Below are 24,187 nucleotides of genomic sequence, written 5' to 3' on the forward strand. Positions count from 1 at the left end.
TAAAGGAGGCTATGCCCCTGTCTACATCAAAGGGGGCGAAGTAGAAAGTGTCAAGAGCCTCAAGTTTGAAGGTATCCAGATCACCAACAACCTGTCCTGGTCTCCCTATGCCGGCACTATAGTTAAGAAAGCCCACAACACCTCTACTGTCTCAGAAGACTAAGGAAATTTGGTATGTCAGCTACGGTTCTCACCAACTTTCACAGATGCATCATAGAAAGCATTCTTTCTGGTTGTATCACAGCTTGGTATGGTTCCTGCTCTGCGCAAGACCGCAAGAAACTACAAAAGGTCGTGAATGTTGCCCAATCCATCACAAAAACCAGCCTCCTTTCCATTCACTCTGTCTACTCTTCCCGCTGACTCAGAAAGCAGCCAGAGTAATTAAGGACCCCACGCACCCCGGACATTCTCTCTTCCACCTTCTTCCTTCGGGAAAACGATACAAAAGTCTGAGGTTACGTACCAACCAACGCAAGAATACCTTCTTCCCTGCTGCTGTCAGACTTTTGAATGGACCTACCTTGCATTAAATTGATCGTTGTCTACAACCTAGCTATGACTGTAACAGTACATTCTGCACTCTTTCGTTTCCTTCTCTATAAACGGTATGTTTTTCTCTGTATAGCGCGCAAGAAACATTACTTTTCACTGTATACATGTGACAATAATAAATTAAATCAAATTAAAATAAGTATGTATACAGAGACGCAGGCACACGAATGCACGAATCAAAAGCCACAGGCACATGAATATGCATATTAACACTCATACGCACATAGCAACTCATAAACAAAGTGGAATGCAGGCCATGAGATGCTCATGCACCCATACATAAATTCTAAATCTTAACCACAAATGGTAGGCAATGAATGAAAGTAAATTTGAAACATAACCTTTTCAATGCAAATATCCTCCGACAACTGTCCCTAAAATACAATCAATCCACAAACACACTGTAGCACTGTACGTAATGAGAAACTGTCTGGAAGCTAATGATGTACTGAACATTTCCAACATAAATAAAGAATATGAGAAATCACATCTTTAAACAGCAACATTCACTGTTTAAAGATCTGAAAACACTTGTTAAATAAATCATGATTGATCAGTGAACGTTCCTCGATATCAATCATAATATTCTTCAATAAGAGATCTGCAAAATTGTTCGAAAATGAACTGATACCGAAAATAAAATTGAGTGTTTTCTGGCACACATTGATGAATAAAAACGAAGAACAGTTGTGAAGGTAATGACAGAGTTATGTTACTTAGTGTCACTAGCTTAATAGTTGAGATATTTTGAAAAATAAATTGCAAAATAAATTAATCGCTTAAGAAAGAGAAGAGGGCATATAACATTACCAATAGGATTCTCTAGATCAATCAAGTAATCTAAATTTATTTCCTTGTCTCCGGCCCCTAGACTTCACAGACGACATCTGGATTGAAGCCAATGAGGATGATAACGGCAAAATCTGGACAACCGCTTCCACATTCATCGTCCTGTTCTTCCTGAGCATGTCCTACAGCGCTGCAGTCACTCTGGTGAAGGTGAGATGATTCAATGGACTCACACTTCAAACCGGCAGAAAAATCTCTCAATAATTCACTGATTAAAAACACTAACATTAATGTCCCAGCTCAAAAACATCGGCTTCATTATTGTGTCTCTCTTTTACAGATCAAGTGATGGAGTGAACTTTGGACGCTGTAGATTCCCCTCACCAGATTATTAAGTTATCTGCGTGGCACCAACACAGTATCTGCGCTCTTTGACTCGGAAAGCAAAATACTCTCAGGTTATCATTCTGAATCTGTTACTGAGACAGTCGTTCTCGATATTTCACTCTTGCAGTTTGAAATTGGCGATTTTTGCTCTACAATAATTTTAGCTGGTGGTTTCCCTTGAATTCCATGTGTACAAAAGCGACGTTTCTTATTCCTTATTCGCAATCTCTGATTCATAGTTTTTTCCTTTTTTTATGTTGAGCTCCTGTTTTCCCTTTCTGGTGTCTCTTACAGTTGTACATATACTTGGAAGCTCAGAGCCCATGGGTTCTGTTCTCAGTTTGAAGCTCAATCATTATATTCACTTTTGTGAAGTTTAAAATAAACTTTTCTGTAAAATGCTCTCTTGAATTATTAATATATTTTGAATGAAAAATGAACAAGGTAGGACCTTGCTTAAGTCCTGTATCCAAATCTCATCAGCACCGCTACATTTTCCCTATTACAAGGTTCTCCCCCTTTCCAAAATTGGTATTTACCCCAGTCCTGTCTGGGATGTGTTTGAACTCAAGGCCCTGGAGCGAAAGAGTCACTGCGCCACCCAGTGAATTCTCTGAGTAAAGACAGCTTCACCTCTGCGTTTTCACAATAAACTCCAGAGACAGAATAATTCAACAGCGTGTAGAAACTCGGCGATTTTACTCATAAACTGGTCTGTCATTGCCGACCGCCAGGTAATTCTAGATAATAAATAGTCTGCTTCATAAGAGGCCGAAAAAGCACAGTACATGGAGAGGAAAACTTCCTTTACACTATCCCACCAAACACTACAAGTTTCGCTGCAGGACAGATTATCAGAGTAAATCTCCCTCCCTACTGTCCAATTAAACATTACCAATGCAGATACGCCACAGACTAGATATAAAACAAGGAGAGGACAGTGTTGTAAATAACATGGAATAATACCGAGAGACCGAGGCGTCAATCGCACGAATCAAGTACAAATTTACAAATGATTGCCAGAGTTTGAGTTTGTAAGTTAAACTAGGGGAACAAACGCGGAAATTCCCAGATGCGAAGATTCAACTGAAATAAAAACTAAGCAAAAAACAAGGAAAATGTTCCGAGAGAATGGTGTTTATCCTGATACAGAGACTCCGGCTTAAATTTTTGTGGGTTTTCTTGAGTTTTCCAACAAACAAGTATGCATTTTTGCCTCTCTGAATGTTAGAAACGCACACGCTCCACTTTGTGGTGAACACACAGTGTTCAAGTTCTCCAATTTGTACCAATTTTGTACCTATCCTTCTGATTCATTTTTAGATTATGCACCAACCCCAGCAAATAATATTCCCTCTGACACCATCCACATGAACCCACTCAACATCACTCCAGGGAACCTCTCTCCCTGCTCCATTCCCTCTGATTACGTCCCCCTGAACTCACTGAACATAACGCCAGGGATCGATCAGTGACCTTCAAACCTTCCCGCCCTGAACTTTCTGTCCACGTCCATGTCTTCATATTCTTCACAGTAAGAAGTCTCACAACACCAGGTTAAAGTCCAACATGTTTATTTGGTAGCAAAAACCACTAGCTTTCTCGTGGTTCTTCCCTTCATCAGATAAGTGGGAGTTATATTCACAAACAGGGCATATAAAGACACAAACTCAATTTACAAAATAATGGTTGGAATGCGAGTCTTTACAGGTAATCAAGTCTTAAAGGTCAGACGATGTGAGGGGAGAGTGCGTTAAACACACGTTAAAGAGATGTGTATTGTCTCCAGACAGGACAGTTAGTGAGATTTTGCAAGACCATCCTCTGCAGATTTTTTGCAAAATTCTCATCACTTGCCTTCCCACCTATTTTGTTCGATCCGCAAACCTGACTATTATACATTCAACTATCTTGTTTACCTCATTTCCATATATCATCAATAATGCTGATCCCAGCAGCGGTGCTAGTGGCACTCCAGTAGTTACAGTTTGCCATCTTGTAAATGCTCCCCGGATCCAAATTTTCTGTATTCTATTAGTTAGCCCATTGTCTACCCATGATGATATATTACCGCCAACACTATGGCCTCTTTTCTTATTAGGTAGCCTTTTGTGCATTTCCTTATTGAGTGTGGATGGTGGCCCATGGCTGCGTGGGGTAGTAGATCTGATGAGTCGATGATGTTTGAGCAAAAGGAGAGTTTAACTGTCTACTGTACCGATTCAGAGAAGTTCTTCTGAGCCCACATGAAGGTCGTTAATTATGTTCCCTCTCAACTTGATTATGGTCTGTTACCAACTCAGATCTCTGAGCTGAACTCTCGGACTTTAGAATGTACACATCTCAGCGTCAAGAAACAGAATGTCGGAAAGCACAAAGGGCCAGACCAGAACCCTCTGGAGAAGCTGATATCATCCACAGCCTGTGGAAGAACATGAAGTGGAGTTGCCGGCGGTTGACTGGGGTACTGAGGCAACAGTGCCACCATGTTGCCAAAAAAGATATTCTCTTGTTCATAAACGGAGAAAGAGCAGACAATGTTTGATAAGGTGACCTAGTTCTTTTTTAATTCATTAAAAATAGGCGTCGCTGGCTGGCCAGCATTTATTGCCCATCCTGGTTGCCCTGGGACAGTTAGCGTCAAACACTTTGCTGCAGCTCTGGAAACAATGTAGGCCAGGCCGGATAAAGGGACGGCAGATTTCGTTCCCTAAAGCACATTACCGAACTCCATGTTTATTTGTCCGACAATCGACAATGGTTTCATGGTCATCAGTAGATTCTTAATTCCAGATAGTTTTAATTGAATACAAATTGCACAACATTGCGGTGACAGGATTCAAAGCCGGGGCCCCATAAAATTGGGCGAGTTCCTGGATTAACAGTCTCCCGATAATACCACTAGGCTATCGTCTTTCCTAGTTATAAGCGTTTATGTTGAAAGAGATTTGGGTGTGTTTGTACAAGGAACGCAGGAAGATGGTGGTGCAACAAACTATAGGAAGGGAAGTGGCATTTTGGTCTTTATTGCCAGCAGATTGCTGTATAAGAATGTAAACGGCAACTTACATTTATACAGGATTTTGTTGGGAGCTAGTGTGAAATATTCGGTGCATTTTTGATATCAACAATGCTTTTTTTAAAAACGCTACCCTTCATTTGGAGACTTGGTAGGTTCCTGTGATGAGAGAGTTCTCCTGGGATGAGAGGTTGTGCAAATTGGGCTGAAATTCCCTGGAGTTTAGAATACTGAGAGGCAATCTTATTGAAACCTACGGAATACTGAGAGATTGTTTCCCAGTCTCAGATGAGGACTCATCGAAGAACTGACACACAAACACATCCAGCCAGGACTCTATTCTTAACTTTAATTGCATATTTGAAATGAATATATATTATACCATGTAATATGTATGACATGAATACTCATTAAATAAATAATGTTGACAACACCTGACAACAGTCGAGCGGCAACACTTGAGAAATATTTTTATTGTTGCCTCGGTTCACAAGCCGGAACTGCGCGACACTGAATACTTATGGGGAAAATAAAAGTACAACCACCGCCTCTGGATGGTACTGAGCCACCAACCATTTGCTAAAGTCGAACGGAATAACGAATTCCGCCACTTAGACTAAGACACTCTATATTGGCGAGTGCTGGATATATCCAAACCCAATTCTCTTTTTGCAAAACATAGTCTAGAACCACAACATGACCACATCGTTTACAATACTATGCAACCCTTTTGACTATTTTACTCCCCACAGTGTTGCTGTGATTTAGTGGTTACCCGCTTCTCCTGACATGGGAACGGGCCGCTTGATAGAGCAGATAGGGACAAACTGTTTCTACTGACGAGGGTCAGTAACCGAAGGATTGGGATTGAAGATAATTCATGAAAGATCAACTTGTATTTATTTAGCGCCTTTCCCGGTTGCTGGACGTCACAATGGGCTTTGCAGCCAACGAAAGACAATTACATTGAAAAAAAAGTATCAATTAAACAAGGAAGGGAGCATTCGGATTTGAAGCGAAGGCCTTTTAATCTGCAGGTGAATACTTTACCACTGAGCTATACCCCCTCAGCTGTAAGTTGATTTTCGGGATCCAACATAGTCTTATTAAGTGGTGGAGGGGGATCGAGCGGTCAGATTGCATCCCGCTTTGTCTCACAATTACTGGTTTCCGAGTGAAGTCGGAGAGCTTAGCGTTTAAGTTTGCGAGATGTTTTCTTGTGATTTGGCTGAGATTTGGATCCAGGTCTCGGAGACATTTGTGTCAATCTAATCGATAAAATCTACCCCATTGTCATGCAGATTTGACCTTGTATCCCCAACTCTATTGGCAGCGCTTTGCAGCCTATCACTGTCCTTCACTATCTGTGTTTGTTCTTGAACTGTTGCCCATGTGACATTTCCTATTCGGATACAAAACTCAGTGGATCTAACTCCACTGCTTCTGACAGAGCTGTTTTCAATCAGGAAACTATTCAGGTTTGTTAAACGGATTGTCAAAAACGTTAAATCTTATTGCATCGAAGCCGATCTCTGACCCTGAAAGCGCCGAATCCGAACCACTGGACCATTTCATCTTCCTGATTCCCCCAGACACTGAGTACAGGAATATGCACAGTGCCAATTATTCACAGTCGCATTCTTTTTCCAATCCTGTGCACGTTGTTCAGCTTTGAAATTGTTCATCTTTTCACATTAGCTTCCAATGAGATGAAAGCGGAGCTGTGATAAGCTGAAGTTTTTCAACAGATTTACCACAATAAGGTTTATAACAAACATTACTCTTTGAATGTGGCGAGCTGCAGTGAAATTTAATGCAATAGAAGGTAGCTCACTCCTTCTGACAGGAGGTACCAGCAATTGCAATTTAAGTATGATGTCGTTGGACTGGGGTGGGCATAATAAGAAGTCTCACAGCACCATGTTAAAGTCCAACAGGTTCATTTGCTCCGATGATGAAATACATTTGCTTTATTTTATCAGCGCCCCGAAAGCTCCTGACTCCAAATAGAGTCAGTGTTGTGAGACTTCTTAATGTAAATATGAATTTTTGTGGGCAATTGACAGGATTGTGGAATGGGATAGATCTTTCCTCCTTGCTATTCAACCTGCCAGAAGTATCACTCCCGTTTTCGATCAGGAAGAAATAATCACTCTCCATAATTCATGTGTTGCACGAGAGCAATGAATCATCATTCCCTCACCGTGAATCGAACCCAAACCGTGGCAGTGAAAGCCGAATTCTAATGACTAGACCAACACGGAAATTGAGGTGACCTGAGCATTATTGAGCAAGCGTGTGTGTGTACGCGTGTGTGTGTGTGTGTGTGTGGTTTAGGAGAAAGGTCTCGTGCTCTACGGTAATCCCTGATGAATGAAGCCGTCGACCTCTTTATCGCTGAGCTTTTTGTGTTCTTGAGCAATCGTCCTCTGGAGCTGATGCAATGAGGCCAGGAGAGTAACTCACTGCACCGTCTGCAATGTGATTGCGATGCGATTTGCTGAAAGCTGTTAATTTTATCAAAATCATCTTTTTGCGAATTGTAAATGAAATGCCCTTCAGTACCCGGTAAGAATTCTCACAACACCAGGTTAAAGTGCAACAGGTTTATTAGGAATCACGAGCTTTCGGAGCGCCTCTCCTTCATCACTCACGCTGAGGAGTCACCACATTTTTCTATCTTTGAGTGAAAGCAATCGATAACTCATCAATTCTCCGGTATCCTGAATGTCTGACACTGATTTCCACAGTACACTGCTTTAAATGTTTGTTTTCAATGTGAAATTTAGCGGTTTGATTCCATGTGGAAGATTTACACTTACACTCTTCCAGGATGATGGTGACGTAGTGGCAAAATCAGTGGAGTATGTATTCGGAGGCCCAGGCTTGCAGGTCCCGATCCCACCACAGTCTTGATCTGAAACTGAAGTGAATGCTGGTCTCTGTAATGAAGCTTTGTTTTCTGATTGTCCTGAAAACTCATCTGGACCTTTTGCAGAAGGAAATCTGCCATCCTTCCCCTTTCTGGCCTCCATGGGACTCCAGACGCAAAGCAATGTGATTGACTCTGAACTGCCCTCTGAAATGGCCCAGCAACATGCTCAGTTCAGACGGAAATAGGGATGGATAACAAATGCTGGCATTGATAAGGAAATATATATTGCATTAGCAACATTTTATGTAATGAATATTTCTCATTTTGTTTCATTTTATGTCGAACAGGGTGACATTTTCTGGTGCCTTATTATTTAAAACCTCAGCCCTTTAACTGTTTAAATAGGTACGGTTCAGTCAGAGAAAAGTGATCCACTGTGATGCAAAATGATGAATTGTAGTTGCTGCAAATCCCACCTCAAAACAGAAAATGTTGGAAGCACTCATCAGCTTCAACAGTTTTTGTGCAGAGGGGAAAAGAGTGAATGATTCAGGTTGCTGCCCTTTGACCCTAACTGGAAGAAATTAGAGATTTAATGGTTTACAAACAAGTACAGAGTCAAGGAAAATAGAGAGGGAGAGGAGGAAAGAACAAACGGCCTTTTGATAGAATGGAAGGCTGGAGTGATTGAATTACAATGGAGATGATTATTGTTCCCACTGACACAATCTCGCAGATCTGGGTTTGAATCTCACAATAAATGAGAACAAAACCTCTCGCTGAGTTCAGCGCTAAACTCCCCGCCTTCCAGTGAACTGGAGGCAGTTTTCAGTCACAAACCCACAACTGTGACAGAAACAACGCAGAAAGGAGAAAGACTCAGTTTGAGTGGTGACACCTCTGGAGGAACGGAGATCTGGAATTCACCCAGGAATGAGGCAAAGTTTAAAACAATGACGCCCAACGTGGGGCTCGAACCCACGACCCTGAGATTAAGAGTCTCATGCTCTACCGACTGAGCTAGCCGGGCACATGTACTACGCTGCTTTCCATAACCTAAAATGCATGGAGAGAAATATGGTTTTTCCATCTGGTGTCTCAGCTTGTTCTGATTTCAAAGTTTACAATGAATCGACAGACAGAATCCCCAAAGTTCCTATCCATTCCTCTCAATCATCACTCACATCGTCGAATTCTTAGCTTCACCTCTCCCAAATATTCCAAACTCCCCTTACATCATTCAGCTTATTTTTTTTGTTCTTAATAATTTAGCCAGGGTTGGGGGGAACAGCCTCTCAACATTTACACTGTCAAACTGTTTCCCAGTTTCAGACTTTTCAATAAGATCACCTCTGGTTATTCGAAACTCCAGAGCGAACAGACTCATCACATTGAATCTCTCCTCCCAGGAGAAATGCAGAAATCAATCCAGTAAACCTCGGTTACACACAGACAGCGAAAGAATGCATAGAGCAAGGAGCAAAATAGGTTAACGTAATAAAAACACAGTCAGAAAGACTGAGAGAGTCTGAAGGAGATTATATAGAGACAATGAAAAACAGAAATAGCGAGTGAGGTACTCATCCACAACTCATGAATGAATAACAATATACACACAGCCAGCTGCCTGAACCAACAAACATGGGGTCCTCTAAACTGGTGAACAGAGATAAAGTGAATGGCCACAAGCATATTCACCTTTTAATGTCTTGAGTGTTGTGTTGATAGATTGCCTGCACTGTGTGCTCAGGTTCTCAAATCAAATCCCACGTTAACCAATCCCAACGTTTGCACTGCAAATACATTTACAAAACCTTTGACTTGTCCAATACGAAACAACAGCTGAATGAGAGCTCTCGCTCGGCCTTTGAACCCGAGACCTCTCGCAAGTTGGTGATGTTAATACCATCAGCTCGAATCATACCCCTCGTCCAAAGAGCCGCTGCTGGGGAAGTTTTTCAATGAAAATATTTCCATTGCCTTTCAAAGCTGCTCAGACTTCTGCAGTGAAAGGTGAAAATGCCGGAAAAGCTCAGAAAGTCAGACAGCTTGTGTACACAGGAAAACAAATCTCATATTTTAGCTCCATAATCTCTGATTACCACGGGGAATGGTTCGAAACGTAGGAAGTTTTAAACAAGTGTTATCCAGCAGCATAACAAGAGGGGAGGCCTCTGGCCGGGTGTAAATCAGGAGAGCTTAAATGAGGGAAACAAAGAATTTTAAAGTAATTACACCACAGAATGGGGCCATTCCTAAGTCCTTTACAGGACGCAGTTGTGTTGTGGATGAAGGGGAACCTGTGGATGTAATGTACGTAGATTACATTGGAGCCACAGTGATGAGTTGTTGGGTTTTGAAAATTGAAAGTTAAACTTAGGAAATAGAATTAGGAGCAGAAGTGGGCAAATTCACCCCTTCGAGCCTGAACCGTCATGCAATCAGTTCATGACTGATCTCTCCCTGTTCTCAAATCCACCTTCCTATCTGTTCCAATATCCACTCATCACTTTTATTATCAGGAATATATCTGTCTCCTTCTTGAAACCATTTAATGATTCAGACTCCATCGCGCTATGGGGCAATGCATTCCACAAATTCACGACCCTCTGCGAGAAGTAGTTCCTCCTCATCTCAGTTTTAAATCTACCGCCCCTCAACCTATACATTTGACCTGTTGTTCTCGATCGCCCCATGAGATTTCGTCTACGTTCAATCTATCAATTATTTTTAGAATTTTATATAGCCCGATCACTTCAGCATTTTGTGGGACTATTTTACCTCACTGTCGATTTCATGTCCCGGCGAACTCAATCGGTGTTATCATTAGCTGAAGCAGTCCATGTTCCATCCAAACTGGACATATTAAGAGATGTATCGTAAGTCAATTTGAAAAACACATTTCACCCGTGACCCTGGATGTCCAGTGGGTTGTGTTTAGTACCACCCCACTGTTGTTTGGTTTCAATTCCCGCTCAGGAAGCAATTATTTATTCCTCTCGACAAACTATTAAAAATAACCTGATTTACTATCTGATCAAAAGCAGATCTCCTAAAATCAGCCGAGTGAGGTTTGCAAGTCTCCATCACAGCTGGAAATGTCACATGTGCAACAGGTCAAGAACAAATATAGTCGCAGAAAGACAGTGATAGGCTGCAAAGCGCTGACGATAGAGAGGGTGATGTAAGGTAAATCGGTCAGATTTTAGCGTTCACACTGAATTATTAAACCTTTCCCTCACTCTGCAACGACAATACTTGAAAAGGCTTCTGTCCAGTTTTGAACCGTCGGAAGCGAAAGTAATAACTGTGCGTGGAATGTCTGTTGTCTGTTGTAGTGGACTGAATATATCACCGTGGTGCAAACAGAAGGTGCCATTTTGCGGTAGAGACTTGCTTGTGGTGAACGTGATCTGGCGCGAAAATTAAAATAACAAAAGCAGCGTGGATAAGGAAAAATCTGTAAGACAGGCTGGTCTGGTGGTTAGAGTTTGACACTTTCACTGCTCTTTAGATTACAGGTCAGGAAATGGAGATTTGTCGCTCTCATCCAAACCACAAAAACAAATGTCAGGTATTGCCTGGTGGAACATATAAAACACAATCTTTCCTCGTGTCCTGAGGTGAAGACTGAGCAAATACAACGGGAGGTTTTCATGTCATATCTGGCAGGATATTGGGAACCAGACAAGGCTAAGGCATTTTTTTTGGTGCCTGTCCTTCACTGCAGCTGATTCTGTTTCTGACTGGATGTGATTTCTGTTTGTTACACAGTTCAGGATGAATTGATGCATTGAAGGAGCAGGCTCAAACCGACTGATGGCCTTTCTCAGCTCCTTTGCTGCTACTGAATTTCAGTAACGGTTTCAGCAAACAGCAGGATGGTTACGGGGGAGCATGGCAAAGCAATTTAAGCAAGTAGCTAGATCCAGCCTCTGTATAAGCTGTGGGTTCAAATCCCGCCATTGCTCGAGTGGGCTTGAGTTTTGGTCTCTGCAGCTGAAATCGAGCAGTTCAGATTGAATGCAGGAGTTTCTGCCGTGTCGTTTTTGGCAGGAAGAAAGCGGAGACACAGACCAATGTAAACAGTTGTTGAGGTAAAGAAGCGCATGTGGAAGGAGTGGAGCAAATTATTATCGATGCTGGAATCGGAAACAAAAAGGGAAAATGCTGGAAAATGTCATCAAGTCTGGCAGCATCAGTTATGAGAGAAGAGAACTGATGTTTCGAGTCCAGATCACCCTTTGTCAAAACCGGAAGGAATTGAGTTGCTCCGACAGAGAATACAAACGGGAACACAGGCTGAATGGCTGTCTGCCGATATAACCACAGGATTGCAAACATTGAGACTGCAGTCCCGGCCCAGGGGTAGATTGGGATTTTCTAACTGAGGCTCAAATCCTGTCATGTACACTTCCCGTCATTCCTTATTTTTATTGAAAGTTATTGGAAATGAAGCAATGGGTACAGAGATGATCAACTCATTGCAAATCTCTCACATCAGCGTCTCTGAGTGTCTAGTGACCAGAATCGGCGCCGTGACGTGGTTTCAATTTCCAGTCACGGAGTGAATAACTTTTTGTTCAATTCTTCATTTGATGAAAACACGCCTCATAGCGTTTGTGAAGGGAGTAATATCTAAATCTTCCAGTTGGATGAACTTGCATCGGAGTTGGAAAAGTCAGAGATGCAAGTCCAGGATGCTACCGGGACTTGATGGATTGAGTTATAAGGAGAGGCTGGATAGACTGCGACTTTTTTCTCTGGAGTGTAGGAGGCTGAGGGGTGATCTTATAGAGGTCTATAAAATAATGAGGGGCACAGATCAACTAGATAGTCAATATATGTTCCAAAAGGTAGGGGAGTCTAAAACTAGGTTTAAGGTGAAAGGGGAGAGATACAAAAGCGTCCAGCGGGGCAATATTTTCACACAGAGGGTGGTGAGTGTCTGGAACAAGCTGCCAGATGTAGTAGGAGCGGCGGGTACAATTTTGTCTTTTAAAAGGCATTTAGATAGTCACATGGGTACAATGGGTATAGAGGGATATGGGCCAAATGCGGGGAATTGGGATTAGGTTGGGGGTTTAAAAAAAACGCGGCATGGACAAGTTGGGCCGAAGGGCCTGTTTCCATGCTGTAAACCTCTATGACTCTCTGACTCTGTGACTCCATGTAACACGAACGATAAACTCTGAAGAAGAATCACATAACAAGCACAACATACATGTCAGATACACACACAGCGCACATGTCAAATAATGTCATTTTCAAGTTGCATCTTTTAATTTCCTGCTCCCCACCAAATCAAAATCTCCACCAGATCAAAAATCTCCGACCTCAAACCCTGTGCTGTTTCTCAATCCACTGATAATGCTGCACGTAATGTAAACGACGTGCAGCGCTTGGCTCCGTAGCTCAGTGGTTAGAGCACTGGTCTTGTAAATCAGGGGTCGTGAGTTCAATTGTTGCTGGGGAGCCTATTGACTAAGCTTAGTTGATAGAAGCTGTAGGGTGGAGTCCAACAGACTGCAGGACGCAACAGAGAGCTTCTATGAGTGAAGGGGCAGATCAGGTGCAAACTTGGAAAGCGAAAAGATGTTCTTCGCCAAAAAATAGAAAGAGCAGGATGTATTTGACAAGCTGAAAAATATAAATGTTGATCTGTAGAATAGATTCGTTTCTGCAAGGAATGCATGACGTTAGTATGTCGGTGCAGCAGACAAGTGGAAGGGCAATTGCGTTTTTGGTTTTTAGTTGCTGGCAGACTGGAGTCCAAGAATAACGACGTGTTTCTGCTGTTGCACAGGGTTAGTTGAGACCACATGTTGAATGATCTGTGCAGATGTGATAGTCGAATTAAAAAAGGGATGTGCTTGCTTTGGAAACGGTAAAGAGAAGATTCACCAGATTGCTCCCTGGGGTGAGGGAGCTGTCCTGTGATGGAATTCTCTGGAGTTTAGAAGAATAAGAGGCGATCTCATTGAACCCCTGCAGCTCTGATTAGGTTTGATAGGATGGAGGCTGAGAGATTGTTTTTTTTTCTGCTGGTCGGGGAATCTAACCCACTGTGGCACAGATAACGCGCTGATCATTTTGGGCTAAGACAAGGAGAAATTACTTTACTCAAAGGGCTGAGAATCCTTGGCATTCTCTGTACCTGACTGTTATGTATGCCCCATCATCGAGTACATTTAAGGTTGGGATAAACAGGTTTCTGGTCTCTTGGGGAATTCAGGGATATGGGGAGATGGTGGAAAAACTGAGTTGTAGCCCAAGATCAATCAAGATGGTATTGAATGGTGGAACAGTCCCGATGGACTGAGTGGTCTGCTTCTTCTCCTGTTATTCATGATATAATAAAAGCAGAAAGTGCTGAAAGTTCTCAACAGGACTTGCAACAAATGTGGAGCAAGATATAGAATTAAGTTTCCGAGTCCAATATGACTCTTTGCAAACCAGTAACTGATTGCGAGTTACAGCAATTAGCACAACATCGAGAATGGGAATTGAATTGGATCCAGGCAGTGAAAGCCCTGAATTTAAACTGCTGCAGGATTTCTGTTGGAAAATTGTTCAGGAAAGTTGCTGCAACTGAAAGGGAGGAGGTTTGAGAGCATTCTGCGGCAAATCGACCTCCTATATTACTGTTTCAACTTATGTTCCCAATATTGATATACTTTGTGTCCTTCTGCATCAGGGAAATACTGTCCAAACTTTGCCAGTCTTGCTGATATTCATTAAGTTGTCATACAAATCGATCGATGAATTATCATTTCAATTAAAACGAGGTATATTATATCATGCTGCTGTATATTTCCAACCTATTAGAAATCTGGGACTCACAGTAACTGATAGAAATTGATGCTGTAGTTGTAGATATAGAACTGGAACGCACCATCACACCGAGTGAATCCACTGTCTGTTTAAATGTTGATCAGTGAAAATTTCAATCATCCACTGCTGTGTAACACACGGCCACTGAGTCAATAAGCAATAGCCAGTCAAAAAAAGCCTGTATCAGTCAATCTTTCTCGCAACTTTCAAACATGTTGTTATTCTCTGTACCATTTGCCCTTGAGGTATATGAATAAGTGAACGCAGTTTGTGATGGTAAAAAATGTGTTCACCCCCTCTGGGAACTGAATCACATTGGTGCACAGAGGAACACATACAGACACCGAGAGTCACAGAGGGCTGACGAGACACAAACATCCATAGATCAAGGATGTCACCAACTGGGTTCAGTTTTCTTCCATTTCTGGCTGGGGTTCTGATGAATTCTAGCTGACGAACAGAAATGAAGGAATGCGAAGTGAAGTAGGAAAAACAGATGGGAATATTTGAAAGATTTTGATTCCATTGAAAGAATAATTAATTCTGCAGTCATCGAAAGGAATGAATGCTGAGCAGCGCATTGGGTGAGATTCAAATCACTGTGAGAAAACAATAATTTCAAATGCCGCTTGGCCATCGCTGCAACCGGTGTCAATGTGTCCATTGAATCATTGAATAGTGACAGCAACAAAAGTGAACATTCTGTTCCAGAAGGTCACGCTGCACCTTTCATCCCTGCTTTTTCTTCCTTACAAAATGCCATTTGCTGAAAAGACAAACGAGCTGCACTTTTTGGCAGTGGTGGGATTTTAACCCACAGAAATTCAGATATTGAAGCTTAAATTTAGTAATTAAGACCATGCGGCTCCACTAACAATCGAAGGTAACTATTGCTCGGAGTAATACCGGCAACGGGTTAGAATATAATTGAGATTTTGAATGGGACATTTCGCCCCTCAAGCCCCTCACAATATTTTGGAATCATAGCCAAGCTGTTGTTTTCCAGCTGTTACATTTCCGACTTTTCCAGCTTTGATGAAAGATCCAGCTGGAAGATTAACTTTGTTTCTCACTCCACAGACGCTGCCAGATCTGGTTTCATTCAATGCGGAATTCCTTTTCATGGTGTCAGTTCACACAGCAATACAAACTGGCTGGGGATTGAATCCAGTCCATAGTGATGAACGTGCCGAATCCAAACCACTAGACCAGCAGGGAAGCTGACAGTGACTTTCCCAATCAGCGGATCATCGTCATTTTAGCCATTCTCTTCCTTCTCTTCCGTCACACAATCGACAGGTTTCTCATTTTTTAAAAATACTCTGCTTATTTCCACATTTGTCACCTGCGATCGAGTCCATGGTCGTGAAAACGATGACTTTGCACCATTGGAACACCCGAGTTCCGCCATCACCAGCTCAATGTTGCCTTGTCTATCATTCCTTGTGTCAAATAATACACCCTCCCTAGTTTTCTGTGCCGAACCTCGCCTTCTGCCCTTTTTCAGGAGTGACCCCTGACTTTAAAACTAGAAAATGTAGGGGAAACCCATCAGACTAATTAAAATTTGCAAATATATGAATAATAGAACTTTTCCCTCAGTCTGCAATGAATGTGATTTGGAAAACAAATTCTGCCCAGTTTCATGCCGTGGGAGGCGGACGCGATAACTGTCTTGGAATTATTCCTGTAATTAGAACATAGAACATAGAACATTACAGCGCAGAACAGGCCCTTCGGCCCACGATGTTGCACCGACCAGTTAAAAAAAAACTGTGACCCTCCAACCTAAACCAATTTCTTTTCGTCCATGAACCTATCTACGGATCTCTTAAACGCCCCCAAACTAGGCGCATTTACTACTGATGCTGGCAGGGCATTCCAATCCCTCACCACCCTCTGGGTAAAGAACCTACCCCTGACATCGGTTCTATAACTACCCCCCCTCAATTTAAAGCCATGCCCCCTCGTGCTGGATTTCTCCATCAGAGGAAAAAGGCTATCACTATCCACCCTATCTAAACCTCTAATCATCTTATATGTTTCAATAAGATCCCCTCTTAGCCGCCGCCTTTCCAGCGAAAACAATCCCAAATCCCTCAGCCTCTCCTCATAGGATCTCCCCTCCATACCAGGCAACATCCTGGTAAACCTCCTCTGCACCCTCTCCAAAGCCTCCACATCCTTCCTGTAATGTGGGGACCAGAACTGCACACAGTACTCCAAGTGCGGCCGCACCAGAGTTGTGTACAGTTGCAACATAACGCTACGACTCCTAAATTCAATCCCCCTACCAATAAACGCCAAGACACCATATGCCTTCTTAACAACCTTATCTACTTGATTCCCAACTTTCAGGGATCTATGCACACATACACCTAGATCCCTCTGCTCCTCCACACTATTCAAAGTCCTCCCGTTAGCCCTATACTCAACACATCTGTTATTCCTACCAAAGTGAATTACCTCACACTTCTCCGCATTAAACTCCATCCGCCACCTCTCGGCCCAACTTTGCAACCTGTCTAAGTCTTCCTGCAAACTACGACACCCTTCCTCACTGTCTACCACACCACCGACTTTGGTGTCATCAGCAAATTTGCTAATCCACCCAACTATACCCTCATCCAGATCATTAATAAATATTACAAACAGCAGTGGCCCCAAAACAGATCCCTGAGGTACACCACTTGTAACCGCACTCCATGATGAATATTTACTATCAACCACCACCCTCTGTTTCCTATCCGCTAGCCAATTCCTGATCCAATTTCCTAGATCACCCCCAATCCCATACATCTGCATTTTCTGCAGAAGCCTACCATGGTGAACCTTATCAAACGCCTTACTAAAATCCATATATACCACGTCCACTGCCTTGCCCCCATCCACCTCCTTGGTCACTTTCTCAAAAAACTCAATAAGGTTAGTAAGGCACGACCTACCTGCCACAAAACCATGCTGACTATCACCTATCAATTCATTACTCTCCAAATAACTATAAATCCTATCCCTTATAATTTTTTCCAACATCTTGCCGACAACAGAAGTGAGACTCACCGGTCTATAATTCCCGGGGAAGTCTCTGTTCCCCTTCTTAAACAATGGGACAACATTCGCTAACCTCCAATCTTCTGGTACTATACCAGAGGCCAACGACGACCTGAAGATCAGAGCCAGAGGCTCTGCAATCACTTCTCTTGCCTCCCAGAGAATCCTTGGATAAATCCCATCCGGACCAGGGGATTTATCTATTTTCAGACCCTCCAGAATATCCTGCACATCCTCCTTATCAACTGTAATACTGTCTATTCTACTCCCTTGCAACCCAGTGTCCTCCTCAGCTATATTCATGTCCCCTTGCGTGAACACCGAAGAGAAATATTGGTTCAATGCTTCACCAATCTCCTCCGGTTCCACACATAACTTCCCTCTGCCATCTATAACTGGCCCTAAACTTGCCCTAACCAACCTTCTGTTCTTGACATACCTATAGAACGCCTTAGGATTCTCTTTAACCCTATCCGCCAAAGTCTTCTCATGTCCCCTTTTAGCCCTTCTAAGCTCGCTCTTCAACTCCCTCTTAGCCAATCTAAAGCTTTCTAGTGCACTACCCGAGTGCTCACGTCTCATCCGAACATAAGCCTCCTTTTTCTTTTTAACCAACAAAGAAACTTTTTTGGTGCACCACGGTTCCCTAGCCCTACCAATTCCTCCTTGCCTGACAGGGACATACCTATCACAGACTCGCAGTAGCTGCTCCTTGAAAAAACTCCACATGTCGGACGTTCCCAGTCCCTGTAATCTCCTAGTCCAACCTATGTTTCCTAATTCTCTCCTAATAGCCTCATAATTACCCTTCCCCCAGCTAAAACCACTGGCCCGAGGTTCATGCCTATCCCTTTCCATCACTAAGGTGAACGTAACCGAATTGTGGTCACTATCACCAAAATGCACACCAACTTCCAAGTCTAGCACCTGGTCTGGCTCATTTCCCAGCACCAGATCCAATATAGCCTCACCTCTAGTTGGCCTGTCTACATACTGAGTCAAAAAACCTTCCTGCACGCTTTGAACAAAAACTGACCCCTCTAACGAGCTAGAGCTATAACAATTCCAGTCAATATTAGTCAAGTTAAAATCCCCCATAACAATTGCCCTATTACTTTCACTCCTAAGCAGGATTGACTCCGCAATCCTTTCCTCAACCTCTCTAGAACTTTTAGGAGGTCTATAAAAGACTCCCAACAGGGTGACCTCTCCTCTCCTATTTCTAATCTCCGCCCATACTACCTCAACAGATAAGTCCTCATCAAACCTCCTCTCTGACACTGTGATACAATCTCTGACCAATAATGCTACCCCTCCCCCTCTTCTACCTCCTTCCCTACTTCGACTAAAACATTTGAACCCCGGGACCTGCAGCATCCATTCCTGCCCCTGCTCTATCCATGTCTCTGAAATAGCCACAACATCGAAGTCCCAGGTACTGATCCACGCTGCAAGTTCACCCACTTTATTGCGAATACTCCTGGCATTGAAGTATACACATTTCAAACCCTGCTCCACCCCACCTCTGCAATGCCGTGCATTGCAGTCCCCATCCATGCATCCCTCACTTTCAGCCCCACTACTCAGGATCCCTCCCCCCCCCCGAATCAGTTTAAACCTCCCTGCATGGCCTTAGCAAATTTACCCCCCAGGATATTGGTCCCCTTCTGATTAAGGTGTAGACCATCCTTCTCATAGAGGTCACACCTTCCCCAGTACGAGCCCCAATTGCTTAAGTACCTGAACCCCTCCCTCCTGCACCATCCCCTCAGCCATGAATTCAAACCTTCCCTCTCCCTATTCCTCTCTAAACTATCCCGTGGTACAGGCAAGAGTCCAGAGATAACCACTCTGTCAGTCTTGGCCTTTAGTTTCCACCCCAACTCCATAAATCCCTGCCTAATATCCCCTTCCCCTATCCTCCCTATGTCGTGTGTCCCCACATGTACAATAACTTGTGGTTTATCTCCCTCCCCCCTAAGAGTCCTGAATACCCTGTCAGACACATCCCGGACCCCAGCCCCTGGTAGGCAACAGACCAACCCTGAGTCCCTACCTTTAGTTCCGACCCTCCTATCTGTCCCCTTAATTGTGGAGTCCCCAATCACAAGGCCCAGTCTTTTACAGCCCCTAACCACCTGAGCTTTCTCACTCGGCTCACCCCCAGAGATCTGCTCTCTATGCTCAGTTGATTCCTCCTCAACTGTAGCCTCCAGCACCGAAAACCTATTATGGAGGGGAACCGCCCCAGGGGATTGTCTTCCCGATTGCTTCTTACCCCTCCTCCTGGCATTGACCCAAGCCTCATTTCTAGGAGTTACTATTTCTCTATAACTCCTATCAACTTCCACCTCCGCCTCCCGAATTATGCGGAGTTCCTCTACCTCCCCCTCCAGCTCCTTTACACGCTCCTCCAGAAGCTGCAATCTAATGCACTTCTTACAACTAAAATCTCCTGAAACACTACTGGATTTCCTCACCACATACATCCCACAGGAGATGCAGCATACTGCCTGAACTGCCATCCCTGAAGCCATTACCAGCAAGAAAAAAAGAAAACAAAAAACTTCCCCACACTTATAATTAGGTTAGAGGAGGATGGAAGGGTGGGATCCTCTACCAGTGTAGAGGATCGGGTATCTCCTCTGCACCAATTTATAGGGCTAGGGGCCCGAGAGAAAAAAAAAAACTACTACTGAGGGGGAACCACCCAGGTAACTGACTTTTAAAGTTAAAATAAAAACCCTTCCCAGACTCCTTTGCTGCCCACTTCTAGTTTTCACTTTAAACTTGAAAAACTGCTGTTAAAGTAAAGGCCAAAAAAATACACACACTAGCTGACTAATTAAATAAATAAACAATTCAATTAATCCAATTAATCTCTTACCAGCACTGCTGCTTTTCAATCACCCCTCTCAGCTTGCTCCAGTGGATCAATGAGGGGGAACCTCCCAGGTAACTGACTTTTAAAGTTAAAATAAAAACCCTTCCCAGACTCCTTTGCTGCCCACTTCTAGTTTTCACTTTAAACTTGAAAAACTGCTGTTAAAGTAAAGGCCAAAAAAATACACACACTAGCTGACTAATTAAATAAATAAACAATTCAATTAATCCAATTAATCTCTTACCAGCACTGCTGCTTTTCAATCACCCCTCTCAGCTTGGCTGAACACTTCTCTGGTGTTGAAACAGAAGGTGCCATTTTGCAGGAGAAGCTTGTGGTGCAAGTGGTCTGGCGTGGAAACTAAAATAACAAAAGATCGTGAGCAGAGCAAATTGTAAAACACGCTGTAATCTGTTGGTCTGGCGGTTAGAGTTTGAAACTTTCACTGCTGTTTTGATTGCAGGTCAGGAAATGAAGATTTATTGCTCTCCTCCAATGCGTGAGAACAAATATCAGTTATTTCCCGGCAGAAGGCACAAATCTCAGTCTCGCCTTATGTCCTGTCCTTTCTCAAGTGAAGACCCTGAGCAAATTCAACAGGAAGCCATATTGTCCTTTCTGGGAGCTAAACGAGGTTAAGGACAGTTTAAATGGAGCCGGCCCTTCACTGCAGCTCATTGTGTTTCTGACTGGAGATGAGTTTTGTTTGCTACACATTTCAGGATCATCTGATTCGGTTACGATTTAGTCAGGGTCCATCCCAACTCCACGGATTTTGATATATTTCAGTATTAATGCAATGAAATTACATGATTATCAAGTGCTGCCGCGTGGTAGCGTGGCCGAGCGGTCTAAGGCGCTGGATTTAGGCTTCAGTCTCTCTCGAGGCGTGGGTTCGAATCCCACCGCTGCCAGAGTTGACGGAAGTTTTTGTCCTTGGAGCTGAAGTCCAACAGCTCGGGTTGAACGGAGGAGTCTAAGCGGTGTCGTTTTTGACAGACGGCCTTGTAAGAACAGGATATTGCGCTTGACTCATGGATGGGCAGTTCCGACACGCCACAGCAAAAAAGCGCACCGACCTCCTCAGAAGACAAGTACGGGACACAGCCCTCAGAGTGCCCCTCCTCCTCCAGTACGTCCCCAGAGTGCAGAAGGCAAGACATCTTCGGAGTGGAGAAACTGTGACATCTTCTTCGGAGCCTTCAGCGTACAATCGATGAAGACGAATATCACGCGAAGGCCATCTCCACGCCCCCACTACTTGCCTTCAAAAAACAGAGCAACCTCAAACAGACCATTGTTCGCAGAAAACTACCCAGCCTTCAAGAGAACAGCGACCACGACACCACACAACCCTGCCAGGGCAACCTCTGCAAGATGTGTTGGATCATCGACCCGGATGCCACCATCACACGTGAGAACAGAATCCACCAGCGAGACGATACATACACATACAACTCGGCCAACGTTGTCTACCTCATACGCTGCAGGAAAGGATATCCCGAAGCATGGTACATCGCCAAGACTATGCAGACGCTACGACAGCAGAAGAATGGACACCGCTCGTCAATCACCCGGTAAAAGTATTCCCTTCCTGTCGGGGAACGCTTAAGCAGTCAAGGGCATTCAACCACCGATCTTCGGGTAAGCGTTCTTCAAGGCGGCCTCCAAGACGCACGACAACGCAGAATCGCTGAGCAGAAACTGATAACCAAATTCCATACACGAGAACGGCCTCAACCGGGACCTTGGGTTCACGTCACACGACTTGTCACCCTCACCATTTGGCCTGGGCTTGCAATATCCTACCAACTGGCCTGGCTTGAGCCAATTCACACCGCTTTAACCTGTCATTGTCCCCCTCTCCACTCGCATTGTCTGTACCTGTAAAGACTTGATTCGCTGTTAAGACACGCATTCCAACCATTGTTTTGCAATTGAGTCTGTGTCTTTCCATGCCCTGTTTCTAAACCCAACTCTCCACTCACCTGATGAAGGAGCAGTACTCCGCAAGCTCGTGCTACCAGGTAAACTGATTGGACTTTAACCTGGTGTTGTGAGGCTTCTTACTGTGAGGGAGATCAACAATGATTTTACTTAATGGCGGAACAGGCCCTAATGAAGGAGCAAATGGTCCATTGCAACACCTCTTCCCTATTCTCTGATGTTCTTCTGTTCAGCTCATTGTTTTGAGAACAGATTCAAATGGTTCCTGCTCCTCTCTCTGACGTCATGAATTGGAGAATGAAGACACTCGGAGCTGACTGGCTGAAATGTAGGATAAAGGAGCTGTGAGCTGATTGGGTGTCTCCTGCTGGAAAGGAATGAACCTCTCACCATTGGGGCCGGATATTACTCAACATCTTCTGAACTCAGAACTGAAACAATTGAGTTTTAATTCATTGAGTTCCCTGAGACATTTGCTGGAGGAACGCTTTTTTAAGTTGGAAGTACAAGTTAAGTTGATACATCAGGTTGAAAGGAACGAATGTGTTCTTGTATTAAGTGGCATGGGTTCTCAATCTAACCATGTGAACCTGCAGCAACACAGTGGAGTTGAGCATTGTCGGCAGGCCGAATGGGGGCGATATGCTGTCATTTGTTTCTGTAGTGTAGTGTTTGTAAAGGATCCCGGTCCGAAGCCGGCAGAAGAATATATTAAGATTTTTCATGTCGGGTGAGAGAAATCTGAATGATTTCAGTTTGTTGCTGAACATTATCCGAATTTCGATTCATATTATCTTTGCTTGACGTCGGCCTCAAATTCCTCCTGTAAAATAAATGCTGAATATTTTGGCGCACTGACAGGAAAGACATGTTTCTATTTTGACAACATGCGCACATTAGCATTTCGTTCAGTATACAACAGGATTTAATAGGTTAATAGGTGCAGACTAACATAGTTAATCAACATCTGAAACATGTCTAATGGGAGTGTGTGCTCAAAAAGAAACTGCACGTGGGCATTGTCAGCTGTTCCTGAAGTGTAGTTGTTATCTCATTCGCCTCACACGCAAAAAGTCCCCGGTTCGAAACCAGGCAGAAACACTGTTGAATCGTTGTCATTAAGCATGAGCGAAGTCTGCATGATGTAAGTTCATAGCTCAGCCTCATGCGAATCCGATGTCACGGTCATGTTATATTGGCTTTGATCTCGGCCTCAAAAGCATTTAGGAAAGTCAGAAATGCTGTCTTTGAGGACGCAGGGAATAAATAACTCAATTGTTTGTACACATATTCGCAACTCGTGCAGTCCACACATTAATTTAATGGGTTTAGATGTGCAGGCTGACGTAGTTAATCACCATCTGAAATATATCGAATAGTATTGTGTGCTCATAAAGACAGACACAATTGAAATTGTAACTGAACTGGAGGAAATGGGCACATTTCACAGAAGCACCTTTTTAAAATTGCTCTTCACAGTAAAGAAATAACTAAAGCCACTCAGACAAATGTGGAAATCGAGATTCAGTGCGGACCTCCTGGACTTCCGATAGATGGACGAGATTTAGGCGCCAGAATACTTCACACACAGAATAAAGAGGATTCAAGTACATTTTATTTTCTTTAAGGGATGAATGTGGTCAATCTCAAATAAACATCATGGCATGTGCGTTACCCAGTGACTATTTCTTTCGTTGGTCAGCCATGTTTGCAAGACAATGTTGTATATTTCAGAGATATTCAATTCAGAATGAGGCCATCTGTGTTAAATAAACGTATTGAAATTAAATGTTGAATAACTACAAATATTTGATATAACTGTTTGAAATTATTTGACGGAAGATGA

The 24,187-nt window shown here is 43.3% G+C and overlaps 2 non-coding genes across 2 annotated transcripts; one reads left to right on the top strand and one right to left on the bottom strand.

Moving 5' to 3' along the window:
* Positions 1 to 8,582: 8,582 nt before the first annotated feature.
* trnak-cuu (transfer RNA lysine (anticodon CUU)) lies at positions 8,583 to 8,655 on the bottom strand. The gene has a single exon. It is a non-coding gene; the product is annotated as a tRNA-Lys (tRNA).
* Positions 8,656 to 21,226: 12,571 nt separating this feature from the next.
* Positions 21,227 to 21,308, top strand: trnal-uag (transfer RNA leucine (anticodon UAG)). The gene has a single exon. It is a non-coding gene; the product is annotated as a tRNA-Leu (tRNA).
* The last annotated feature ends 2,879 nt before the right edge of the window (positions 21,309 to 24,187 follow it).

Source organism: Mustelus asterias, unplaced genomic scaffold (assembly GCF_964213995.1).
Source record: "Mustelus asterias unplaced genomic scaffold, sMusAst1.hap1.1 HAP1_SCAFFOLD_43, whole genome shotgun sequence".
Lineage (NCBI taxonomy): Eukaryota > Metazoa > Chordata > Chondrichthyes > Carcharhiniformes > Triakidae > Mustelus > Mustelus asterias.